The following is a 13,307-nucleotide window of genomic DNA, read 5'->3' as shown; positions in this document are numbered from 1 at the left end:
AAGAAAAAAATTCAGTTATTATGAATGGAGACCATCTGACAAAATTCTCTGCATCTGAAAACTTTCGGCATGAATCTTTGTCAAAATTGTACTGGGAAGCAAGAAGGAGAATGGAGATCATCCAAGATCCTGGACATTAGACTAGTACTTTTCAAATCTTTGCCATTTCAAGTGTTGGGTCAGATATGAAACCTCTACTATCTTCGGCTGCAAACACAGGGGTCATGGTGAAATTAATAACAGAAGAAACAGCAGCCTCACACTTATAATGATGTCCTAAAATGATCACTGTTCTACATCCGGGTGAGAAAATTTTATACTGATAACTTTCGAAGTATAGTTGGGTTTCTCTATTCTTGCAATGGACAAAGTACACAGGGTTTTGAATGAGGTAACTGATTCTTCTCACATATGTCCTTCTCCTCGTCGTTGTTCTGGTCAATCATGGTCCTGATCATAGCTGAGTGCTTCTTGCCGTCGATGGAAATCTTCTTGATGAAGGTTGGCACCGCCAGGGTGCGGGTGTCCTTGTGTAGCAGCTGCATCTGCAAGAGGTTGTCCATGAACGCCACCCAGTTGTTATTCCAGCGAATCTTTCCTACTCGTCCTGTAGAATAGAAAACCAACACCAATCAGAAATGATGATGATGATGATGATGATGATGATGATGATGATGATGTTCAGGGTGTGTTGGAGGGGGATTACAAGGGCTCATGCAAGCGTTTTCTTATTTGTTCCGAGCTCTTTATTAAAACATCTCACGAGAAAAAATCAATAAAATAAAAGTATTTTTCTGTGTAACTTAACTATCTCCTAGTCTACATCCTGCTTAAGCAATCGATTGAAAATACAGGGATTTAGTAGCTTTTCCACTGCTTGTTGGAGACCTATAATTTATTACGAATTCCGAGTATTCTTGAAGGATAACTTAATATGAAAGAACAATGCCCTTTGCTATTAGCTATAGCATAAAGAGAATAGCAATTTCTATCACCATAAGCAGCACGGAAGCTGAAATGGACTTTAGTGTAATGAATGACATTGTCACTGGTGAGAGAAATAAGCTTACAGTCTCCCATTTGTTCAGTTTAATGACTATTAAAATTATCGGCAAACCTATGAAAGAATGGGAGCTGGTCCAGTTTGTGCTATCCTATCATCGCCTCACTACTGACACTCGAGTGCGTCCCACAGCTGAGCTGAACCCATTGGTGAATGAAATGGCAATTTGGAGCTTATTCCAGAGGTAAATTGCCACTACCACTACCAGTACTACTAGTACTACTTGTATGAAATGGGGGGAAGCTATATCTTCCGAGTTGAGGACATCTAAAGGGCTGAGACAAGGATGTGGAATGTCGCCATATTTATTTAAGATTTACTTGCTAATGTCTCTTGTAGGTATATGGGAATTCGGATAGAAAATAGTGCTATTCAGTCAATACTCTTTGCAGACGGCCAAGCGATTATCGCACAAGATCAGGTTGACGTGAAATTCATGATGAGAAGTAAATTGATTGTTATATCTCAGGGGATTAAATATAAATTTCAAGAAGACAGAATATCTAGTCATTGGTAGCGAGGGTAGGGGTCTGAATTTCTTGGAAGGCACAGCCAAGGCAGTAGATAATTTCAAATATCTGGGATCCATTCTTCACCAATCAGGGACAGTGAGAAAGAGGTTAAGTTGTGTAATTCAAGCCCGCATCACTACTAAACAACTCAGTGGAGTACTATGGAGCAGTAACATCAGACAAGAAATGAAAAAAATACTTAACCTAACTGTGGAGAATAGCAATGGAAATGGGTGGTCTGCGCTGGCCCCTCCTTCAGAAAGTACGAAACGACTCCATTATGGAGAAACTTAACATCCAAGAAAACGTGGCTGATAATCTGGAATGTCGAAAGCTTTGATGGTTTAGGAATGTCCAAAATACGATGGCTCAAAAATATATTAAATTGGTCTCCTCCAGGAAGAAGGAAGAAAGGACGCCCATGGTTTATGTGGAGAAGAGGACTTGTTGAGGGCATGCGAGCCAGATGACTTGAAGACGGTTCCTGGGATGATAGAGATAAATGGAAGAGAGGAATCAAGGGCGTCAACTGAAAGTGGAAAGCTGTTCAAAGTAAAGTATTATTATTATTATTATTATTATTATTATTATTATTATTATTATTATTGTGTATGATTGTGAAACTTGAACTCTCACTTTGAGAGGGGAACAGAGATTAGGGGTGTTTGAGAATAAGGTGCTTAGGAAAATATTTGGGGCTAAGAGGGATGAAGTTACAGGAGAATGGAGAAAGTTACACAACACAGAACTGCAAGCATTGTATTCTTCACCTGACATAATTAGGAACATTAAATCCAGACGTTTGAGATGGGCAGGGCATGTAGCACGTATGGGCGAATCCAGAAATGCATATAGAGTGTTAGTTGGGAGGCCGGAGGGAAAAAGACCTTTAGGGAGGTCGAGACTTGATGGGAGGATAATATTAAAATGGATTTGAGGGAGGTGGGATATGATGATAGAGAATGGATTAATCTTGCTCAGGATAGGGACCAATGGCGGCCTTATGTGAGGGCGGCAATGAATCTCCAGGTTCCTGAAAAGCCAGTAAGTAAGTAAGTAAGTATTATTATTATTATTATTATTATTATTATTATTATTGATGTTGTTGTTGTAAAGTAACCATTGTGTTCCCCTTCCCCTGCTCCGTATCTCTGTGCTGGCAATTAAATCTCACTCTTTTCTTCTTTCTTTTTTTTGCGATTCTTTTGTTAAATTATTTCCAGCACATCCATGATGATGATGATGATGATGATGATAATCATGATGAAGATGAAAGATGCATGGGAAGGTGGACGGAAGGACGTGTGCATGGATAGACTGAGTGGGTAGTTTGATGGATGGATGGGTGAACAGCAAAAACTGTGAGTAGATGGATTGGTGGATGGTTAGGTCCATGCGTGGATAGAAGAAAGCATAAGTGGATAAAAAATGAGTAACCGTTGTTGCCCCCTTCTTCTCCTCCGTATCTCTGTGTTGGCCAACCCACTCTGAATTAACGGGTGAAAAGGGCAAAATGGATAACCGAGTGCACAGGTGGCTGACGAGATGGACAGGCAGGCAGATAGGTGGGTAGATTTGAGTAGACAGTCAGACAGAGAGAGATAAGGTTACTTTAGATTGTATAGATTATATTGGTTAGGATAGCATAGGACAGATAGATAGGCGAGCAGGCAGACAGACAGACTTACAGATCAACAGACAGACAGAGAAAAAGATAGCTGGATAGATGGGTACCGTTTGTGGGTGAGGATATTCATATTAATATTAGGTACCCTCCACAAAACTGGCTTCATTTATACACTGACGGATCCTTGATCTCCGGAGAACAAGGTACCGGTGCAGGTGTTACGTGCTGTCTCTTCTCACTTTATAGATCTCTTGGGTATGGAACAACAAGTTTTGATGGAGAAATCATTGCAATAAGCGAAAGTGTCAGGAATCTTCTATGCCACATCAATAAATTTAGGAATGCAGTTATATTGTCAGACTCCAAAGCAGCTATTCTCTCAATAGTCTCTAAACACACACCTTCATCTCAAACAGCAGAAATAACTAAAATGCTCTCTCAATTAATAGCACTCAATAAAAGAATTGTATTCCAATGGATACCATCCCATTGTGGAATCCTGGGAAACGAGAATGCGGATGCTTTAGCAAAGAAGGGCAGCACTGCTACTTACAGACCTGTTACTAAATCTACGTATTACTCTGTGAAGAGATTTATTAAAGCTACATACTTAGACTTAATGTTTAGGTGAGGTGTTTGGACTTTTTCCATTGCTGGTTGTCACAATCAAAAAATTAAGATACAACGTTTCGAAGGGTGGTTCTCCCTTCATCTTCAGGTGGAAGGAAGGAGAGAAGAGAAAAAACCTATTGTTGGGATCGTTATGTACAGCTATTCTGTATGACTGATCGTCGATTCCTGGCTTCGGTGGAGATTATAATTAAGAAAGACCCGAAGTCATTTGCAGTATGTTGTCACTAAAACCAAACGGGATAAAGAAGATGGGCGTGAAATGGCTAACAATTGATGAAAGACACACAAAAGGAGGGGTGGGGAACTGAAAAAATGAATAAGTGTTATGATACCTTCCACCTGAAGACGAAGGGAGAACCACCTTCGAAACGTTGTGTCTTAATTTTTTGATTGTGACAACCAGCAATGGAAAAAGTCCAAACCCCTCACCTAAATATTAACAATCCACCATTGCTTTCCAACCCCTCATTTAGATCATACTTAGACTTCAACAAACAAAATTTGATAACACAATCTCAAGGGAAAAAATGGAACTCTCTGCATCATAATCCACAGTTAATTCCCGATTTACCACGAAAATCGTCTGTAGCTGCATTTAGATTGGCAACAGGCCATGACTGTTTGGCCAAACACCTGCATAGAATTGGAATATATCAGACCCCTAACTGCCCATTGTGCAACTCAAACCAAGAAATGGATTCGGAACACCTCAAAATCTGTGCTTCAGTGGCTGACCCTGATAATATCTTTGAAAAATATTGGAGTGCAAGAGTCAAATGACTTTATTGTCAAACGCCTGGCATTAGAAAACAACAACGACATATTCACGGATGTTCAAAGCCTCATCTCACCTGAGCAGTCTGCGGACACGATGCTGCGGAAGACGCCTTTGTAGTGGTAGCCCCGCAGCCTCAGCTCCTTGTAAATGTCTCGTGACGTCAGCTGCAGCTCGTCGTCACAGCAGGCCGGTGCCGGGGGCTCCAGCTCCACCATGTCTTCAGAGATGTTGTCACTCAAGTAGAAGGAGCCAGTCACCACAGCTGTCTTGCCTTCCACCACTTCGAAGTTGCCGCTGACCTTCTGCACCATCACCACCAGTTCAACAGCCCCTGCGTCAAAGTTTACAATCAAAGTGATTCTGAACTCAGTGTACGAATTCCGTGTACAAACTGTATGGCATGTTTTCTGCAAAACGTAGTCGGAACAGATCAACTACTTCATTAATGTTTACAAGAAATATAATTTTGGTCTCATGGACAATGGGCCTTCGTACCTAAAATGCTTTGCTTCAGCAACTGTCTACACCCGTATATGGGAAGAAGATGAAGAAGGTTGCAGCGAACTAAAGGTACGGTCACACGTCGCTACTTTTGCTGCGCAACTTTTGTACTGCAGCTGCAAAAGTTGCGTGTCGTGTTCACACGTAAGCCAAAAGTAGCGCACTGCACGCTACTTTTCGTGCTGCGCAACCCGAGTGCTGCAAAAGTTGCAACTGGAGGTTGCGAGTCTGTTCACACGCAAGGCACTACTTTTGCAGCCGCAGTCATGCTGCAGGTTTCCATCTCTGTGTTGACTTCTCAATATACAATTTGTGGTTATGTTCACATTATTAAGAAACTCATGCGAAAGCTTTTCAGAAATTGACATTATTTTTACTATAAAGCTTTTAAAAACGCCTATATACTTAAATGATAACCAACAGCATATTCACGTAATCAATGTTGACAACCCTCCTGTTTGGAACTACGCTACGGAAAATTAAAAAAATGAATTATATCGTCAGCAATTATGCTCAGACTGTGTTGTGTATTTAATAACTGTTACAAATAATTTATTTTCATCACATCTAACATTAAAATATATCCAAACAATAAAAAGTATCATTGGCACATTTGGGTGGTAACACTGGTCGCAACCGCAGCAAAAGTTTCAACAAAACCGATATCAAAATTGCTGCGGCTGCTACCGTGAGAACCCTGTTCACACGTCGCTACTTTTAAGTTGCGCGCAGCATGGAAAAGTAGCGGGCAGCAGGTTCGGCAGCCGCTACTTTTCGGGTTGCACCGTTGTTCACACGTCGCAGTACGAGAGTTGTACAGTTTTTTGTACTGCAGCGCTGCAAAAGTAGCGATGTGTGACCGCACCTTAATCCCTTCATAAGCTGTTGTGAAGAGTGATGATGACGATGACGGAGCGTTCGTGACAAGTGCTAACGCACTGGTCGGTTCTTACATTCAGGTGGCTTGGATTCGATTCCCAGCCAGATTGTGATGGAATCTGTAGTGGACAAAGGAGACAATGCAGAGGGTTTTTTCTCGGAATACTCCCGTTTCCCTCTATCATATCACCACCACTCTCCACTCCATTTACACTTCCCTTCTTTCATTAACATCATTTTCATTTCTTTTTCTTTCCCCCATTTCGGGCTTGCAACAATCAATGCAGAGTCGGCTGCAGGCCGCCACTGATCTTGAACTCCGTGGTAAGTGGTCATTAGTTGCTAGTGGTAGTGCTATGTATAGTGGACTCTCCTCTGGGCTCATTTAAAGTTTGTGTGACTGCAAACTGTATATATTTTTGTGCGGCTTTACTTTGTTTATAGTGTTTCTCTCTCTCTCTCTCTCTATTTCTTGTGTAGCTTTACTTTGTATAGTGTATTTTTTTTTCTGTTTATTTCTATTATTGTATTTGTATTCCTGGTGTTGTGGAAGAGAAGGCCTGATGGCCTTAACTACACCAGAATAAATAAATAAATAAATAATAATAATAAGTAATAAATAAATATGATATCCAGTGGGACTGTGGATAAGGAACAGCGGCGATGCCTATGTGGGAAGATAAAGAGATTCTACAGGTTATAGAGGAGTTTGGGGGTAGCGAGGGCAGCCCCAAGCTGTGCCCTCCCCTTAAGAGGACTAGTATAGTAGAGTATAGTTTAACGACGATGATGAAAACAGTCACACTCTGCCCTACCGTCTTTGGGGATGGTGGTGGCCCTCTGGAAGCACACGTTCTCGAAGCAGATGCACATCTCAGTGTGCACCATGCCCAGCAGCATTTTGATAGTCATCCACACCAGCTCCTGCACACAAAGATCGCGAATCAGAGAATGGACAACACGATACAAAATGAATAGGAGAGAGCGGCATGTAAGAAAAGTATGAAACAAATAACATATATTATATATATGATGTATGTATGTATGTAGTATGCCTTTGTATCTCAGCTTGCAGAGTGGTGGCTTACAATGGCTGCAGAAAATCATACTTGTGGTGTGTGAAGACTATGCTCTGGAGAGTGTTCTCAGGGCTCACCCATTTCCCGTGATCATTCTTATTTCACTATTTATCATCATCATTTCAATAGTATCTACCAAAGATGGCACGGTGTGATGTAGTATTATGACTGGTGCACATATGACATCAGCCTGAGGAGGCATAGTACACTCTCAGGGCACTCTAGAAGGACTTCCCCATAGTCTTAAGCCTAGCCTACATAGCTGATATGATGAAAGAGTAATGGAACGGAGAAAAATTCTCTCCGGTGCCGGGATTTGAACCCGGGTTTTCAGCTCTACATGCTGACGCTTTATCCACTACGCCACACCGGATTCCACCCCAGCGTCGGAAGAATCGTCTCAGTTTTTAGTTCCAACTCTTGGGTTCCCTCTGGTGGCCGCCCTCTGCACTACATCATAGATATCTATGAACCTAGGACCGAAGTCCACACATGTGCTGAGGTGTACTCGTAATGAGTGACTAGTTGGCCGGGATCCAACGGAATAAGCGCCGTCTTAAATCACGAAGTGATTTACGCATATCATATATTATTTCAATGTACCGAAGTAATATGATATTTCCATGCAGATATTCTGCGTCATCATACGATGAAAGAGTAATGGAACGGAGAAAAATTCTCTCTGGCGCCGGGAAATATCATATGTACTTCGAGTACATTATAATAATATATATGATATGCGTAAATCACTCGGATCCCGGCCAACTAGTCACTCATTACGAGTGCATCTCAGCACATGTGTGGACTTCGGTCCTAGGTTCATAGATATCTATGACGTAGTGCAGAGGGCGGCCACCAGAGGGAACCCAAGAGTTGGAACTAAAAACTGAGACGATTCTTCCGATGCCGGGGTGGAATCCAGTGTGGCTTAGTGGATAAAGCATCAGCACGTAGAGCTGAAAACCCGGGTTCAAATCCCGGTGCCGGAGAGAATTTTTCTCCGTTCCATTACTCTTTCATCGTATGATGACGCAGAATATCTGCATGGAACTACATAGCTGAGTCACGATATGTATAGACCTCTTCCTCCTATACCACTGTATAGCTCTCTGAATAACTGTGTGAGGTACTAGGAGAGTTCTTGTAACATATTGCTGTTTACGTTCATTCTCAATCAGTGCCTCTAACCTACAGTGACTATATTACAAAATTTGAGAGATGATAGAAGTCATCGATATGAACAACTTTCATATAGGAACCTATGTCCGGAAACGTTCTGTTTCGTAGTTACAAGCGTAGATATGTTAGTCAGTGTAGCCAGCTAGAATGGAACTCAGGGCCATCCTTTCGAAATTTGGTTACAGACGACCTGTTCCTGCAAATGTTGGTGATTTCTCAAAAACATGATATAAGTTAGTTGGCATAGTAAATGATATTTTGACCGATGAAATCTTGCAAATTTCCTCTCATTTCCTTTTGCTCTTCCATAAATGAAATGCATATCAGCAAGTTTCAAGGTTTAATCAATCAAAATATAATTTACGATGAGAACTAACTTATACTATGTTTATGAGAAACCGCCAATGTTCACAGGAACAAGTCGTCTGCAACCAAACTTCAAAAGGATGGTCTTCAGTTCGAATCTAGCTGTTACATTGACTAACACATCTTTCCTTTTTAGTAGGTACCAAATGAAACGTTTCCGGACATAGGTTCCTATATGAAAGTTGTTCATAATTGTCTCCTCTATCATCCCTAAAAGTTTGTAACATAGTCACTGAATCACCCTGTATATGGATGTAAGGAGCAGAAGTAAACAGTCGACTAGCCAAATACCAATGTAACCTGTCTTTTCATTGGTGTATTGTATCAGCTGGTGCATGATTTAGAATCATGGTAATTGTTTTAAGAACAGCAAGACGCGACTAAAAATAACATGAAATATAAACACAAAAATCAAATCTTACTAGAATTTTAAAATAATGAAAAATAACGTTAATCTTCATGTATGAATGTAATAATGACTGGACAATCAACAACAATGTAAATCATTCGAACTGGATAAAAAATGTTTCATTGAAATTAATGGGTAGTTCTACAAAAACTCGAGGTTGCCTTAATTAAGTGAATTGCATATAGAATTACTGGTATATCTCAGTAATGTATGCGCTAGAAGAGTTTCAACAGGACCGTGTTGCACTCACAATGTAGCCCATGGCGGGGAACAGGACCCTGCCATCGATGACGTGTCCAGACAGGAACTCTGTCATGTCATCATACAGGTCAATGTCCCAAGATTTCTCGCCATACCTCAATGTAGTCTGGAATAAATTATTACATTAGTTTTACGGTACAATTTAATACAGAAAATTGTCCACGAAGGAACAACATGTCATTTTACATTTACCTCTCATACATGAAAATAAATTTGTTTTCTTTCCGCACTATATAAGTGCAAAAACAAGAGAAAGAAGATGCTCTAAATCTTTAAGAAAACTACCCTAATAATAGTAAATGTTCGTCTTGAAAAACGTATCAATACTTTTCTTGTGGGGTGCCTATTCATTCAGCAGCAGACATGTTGTGACACTCACCTGCGCCTTGTATGACATGACGTACCAATCCTGTGAGTGCTCCCAGCGGATCAGAGGGGATATCATGGGGGTGCCACTGCTCACGGGGTACTGGACTGGAGGGTACAATTTCGCTAGCTGTGGCTGCAGTCCTAGCTCGAACAACCTGCAAGTCATGGCTGGTTGACTGTTTGTCATTCACTCATATGAAGTCAGTTGTGTAGACCAATTTACCGACAGAGTCATTGCCCAGGCTGCGCCATAGGAGGCTGGTGAGATGAGAAGAGGATGATGGAGATTTGTTGGAATGCCACAGGGGAACCAGAACTACTGGACAAAACCCCTGTGTTACCTGCTCCACGGGCTAGCCCAATACAAGTTATAAATCAGGGGTACGGGGGGGATCGAACCCGGATCCACAGGATTATAAGTCCAGCGCTCTAGCCACTAGACCACCATAGCGGCTAAATCTGTAAGTCACAATCCCAGTTCATCAGAAGGTATATGATTATTTTATTTAATGTATTAACCTTTCTCAGTTAAGTTATGTTAAGATAGCTAATTGATTTTCTTATGTTAGCTTGTTGGCTTGTTCGATTAGGTTACTTGATATTTTTAACTACCTCATTATTTCTTTGCTTAATATAGGTAGTCAATTCAATTAGGTTGGTTAGTTACTTAGATGCCACATTTGCAGACCCATAAAATGTAGTTCTCTCATCTAACAATCAACAGATGCATAGCTTTACTATGCTGCATGTCTTTACAAAAACTACGTGCAAGAACTGAAACAAGGAGAATACAAGGAGAACAAGCAAGATGCAAGGATAGCAGAAAGACGAAGAGAAAGAGGGAATAGAAGGACAACAGGAAAATAAGAGAATACGTAGAATATAAGGAGTATAAATAGAAGATGAGGAGAACAAGGGTAGTACTAGTAGGGTACGGGAATACAAAGAGAACAGGAATATAAGCAGAACAAGGAGAATACAAGGGAAACAAGGAAAACAATGGAAATACAAGGAGAACACAAGAACAAGAGGAACATAAGTACTGGGTGTTCATTTCAAAGTGTGTCATGACGTCACTGTTGTGAGTCAGCGATTTGAAGCGAGTTTCAGCTTTTATGTCAGAGAAGTCGCCTATTAATCAAGGCATTCAATCTGAACTTGGGAACGTGTACGGTATAACTTGAACGTCGTAGTAACAGATGGTGGTCTGTACTGTCTGTGTGCTACCATAACCTCTTTCGAACTGTGTTTTACGGCGGCAAGTCGTACGCAGGGTATTTGTTATCATCGGTTGCAACATTGCACAACACAAATCAAATGCTTCGTGTCCATGTTGACCTTCGAAGTTAATGTCAACGAATACGTAAGTAATCATCTTGACCCTCTCCCCATATCCCGACAGTAAGAAAAAAACTCACCTCAGTACGTGTTTCCAAACAGTTCACATTCCTGCCACTACAGGTGTTACAGTACGTATCGGTAAGTACTCTTCAGAATTAACGCCGTACTTGCTAGGCAACTTCTCTAGCACACGGGTAAAATGCCTCTGCGGAAGTGCAGGAAGATTGAATTCTCTAGGCTCATCGGCTAGCCATATGACAGCATACAGCGAGCCATGACACACTTTGAACTGAACACGCAGTAGAATATTGGGAACACAAGGGTAAGAAGATGGATACAATAAGAACAAGGGGAAGACAAGGAGAACAAGGGGAAGACAAGGAGAACAAGGGTAAGACAAGGAGAACAAGGGAAAGACAAGGAGAACAAGGGGAGTACAAGGAGAACGACGGAAATACAAGAATACAACGAGAATGATGGGAATACAAGAAGAACAAGGAAATACAATGAGAATAAGGGGAATACAAGGAGAACAAGGGGAATGTAAGGATAACAATGGCAAATACAAGAAGAACAATGGCAAGACAACGATAATTACAGGAGCACAAGGAGAACAAGAGGAATACAAGCAGAACACTGGGAACACAAGAGAATAAGGGGAATAGAAGTGCAAGGAAGGAAATACATGGAGAGCAAGGAAACGAAAAGGACAACTAGGAAAAGAAGGCGACCACAGTTTAGCAACAAACGTGTTATTACAAGAGGCACGTACTTGCCCAGGCCAGTGAGCAGCAGGTGAGTGCCATCAGGCTGCATTCTCTGCGTGAGGGCGAGGCACACCGCAGCCTTGTGGAGGACACGCCCCAGGGCAGCCTGCAGCACGCCGTGTGGCGCCACCTCCATGACGACGGCAGTGGGTGGGATGCGCTTCGCTGCGTCTGCAAACTGCACCGGGCCCAGCAGGCACTGTGTGTGGAACTCAGCAGATGAGAATGAGTTCCCTGGTGCTGAGGAACTCACCCAGTGGGCAGACCGGCACTTCGGCTGTGGGATCAGCTGCAGCAGCACAGAGAAGTGACGTGAATGAATATCAGAGACGTGGTTGGGTAATATAAAGAAAATATCTGACTGCAGGTTAAAAGAATACCCGTTTGTACGAGCATAAGGAGGATAGGTCTCATGGACGACCACCCAGATGGTAGGGAGAATATTAATTTATTCCTGTAATGTAAACATTAACAAGAACTATGCAGACTTTATCATTTTTCAGTCTTTTTTCTCTACCTTAAATACTCTTGTTTGTAAATTAATTAATTCTTGATTTTATGACTGGTATGAGTAATAATTGAATTTTAAATCCAAGTTATGTGTGTTCAAATTTAGATAAAAGAGAAGGACATTGGTGGAAATTAATTGAACACACACATATGCATAGTGTTAGCTAATATGAGGAAATTCTTTGGGGAATGGATAGAGGACCAAAAACAAGCAAAGTTCACGTAAATATATAGAAAAATTCGCTTTGTTTCTAATTACAGGAACTTTTAGTTCAAACATGTTTGCTTATTACAACTTTATTTTAACATACTAATTGTCTGCAAGATCCATGTATAAGTCTACAGAATAGCTACCATTAGTTCTAACACAGGCTTCTAAGTGTCGCATCTTGGACTGTCTTACTCTCTCGCTTATCTCTGACATTCTTCTTCAACACACTGGCCAATGTTCTCAATAGGTCTTGAATACACAATTGTTTTTAAATAAAAGTCCAATGGGTTGAGGTCAGGTAACGAGCAACCAGGATGTTGATCCTCTATATCTAGTCATTAGAAAATCGTTGACTAAAAAATTAGAATCATTCTAGCAGCAAGAGGAAATCAGATACCGTCAACCGGGTATACTTTACACAAGGGGGGTATTTTTACACATTTCTAGAAAAATGTTTAGAAGGCAGAACATTACAGACAATGTGTAGCAACTCCGTGGAACTGATTCTATGTGACAAGAGCACATATGTGTGGTAGACTGAAGTGTGTGCTATTATTAAAACTGTCATACAGCATTTTCCTGAAAATGTGTAAAGTTACCCCCCTTGTGTAAAGTATACCCGGTCGACAGTACTACAAATAACAAATGTCGACGCTTTAACAAACCCTTGTTTTCAGTTGTCAGATGATGGTAATGAGTAATTATTTTTTTTACAAGGCCTACTGATTTAATAAACATGACCCAGTGATGTAAGAGCTACTTACTTATTTACAAATGGCTTTTAGAGAACCCGCAGGTTCATTGCCGCCCTCACATAAGCCC

At 41.1% G+C, this 13,307-nt stretch overlaps 1 pseudogene; it reads right to left on the bottom strand.

Moving 5' to 3' along the window:
* Window positions 1-13,307, bottom strand: part of LOC138705730 (fatty acid synthase-like) — a 62,382-nt pseudogene that overhangs the window by 28,856 nt on the left and 20,219 nt on the right.

The sequence above is a fragment of the Periplaneta americana genome, chromosome 9, assembly GCF_040183065.1.
Source record: "Periplaneta americana isolate PAMFEO1 chromosome 9, P.americana_PAMFEO1_priV1, whole genome shotgun sequence".
NCBI lineage: Eukaryota > Metazoa > Arthropoda > Insecta > Blattodea > Blattidae > Periplaneta > Periplaneta americana.
The sequence above is the reverse complement of the archived record's forward strand: the minus strand, read 5'-3'. Positions and strand labels throughout refer to the sequence as shown.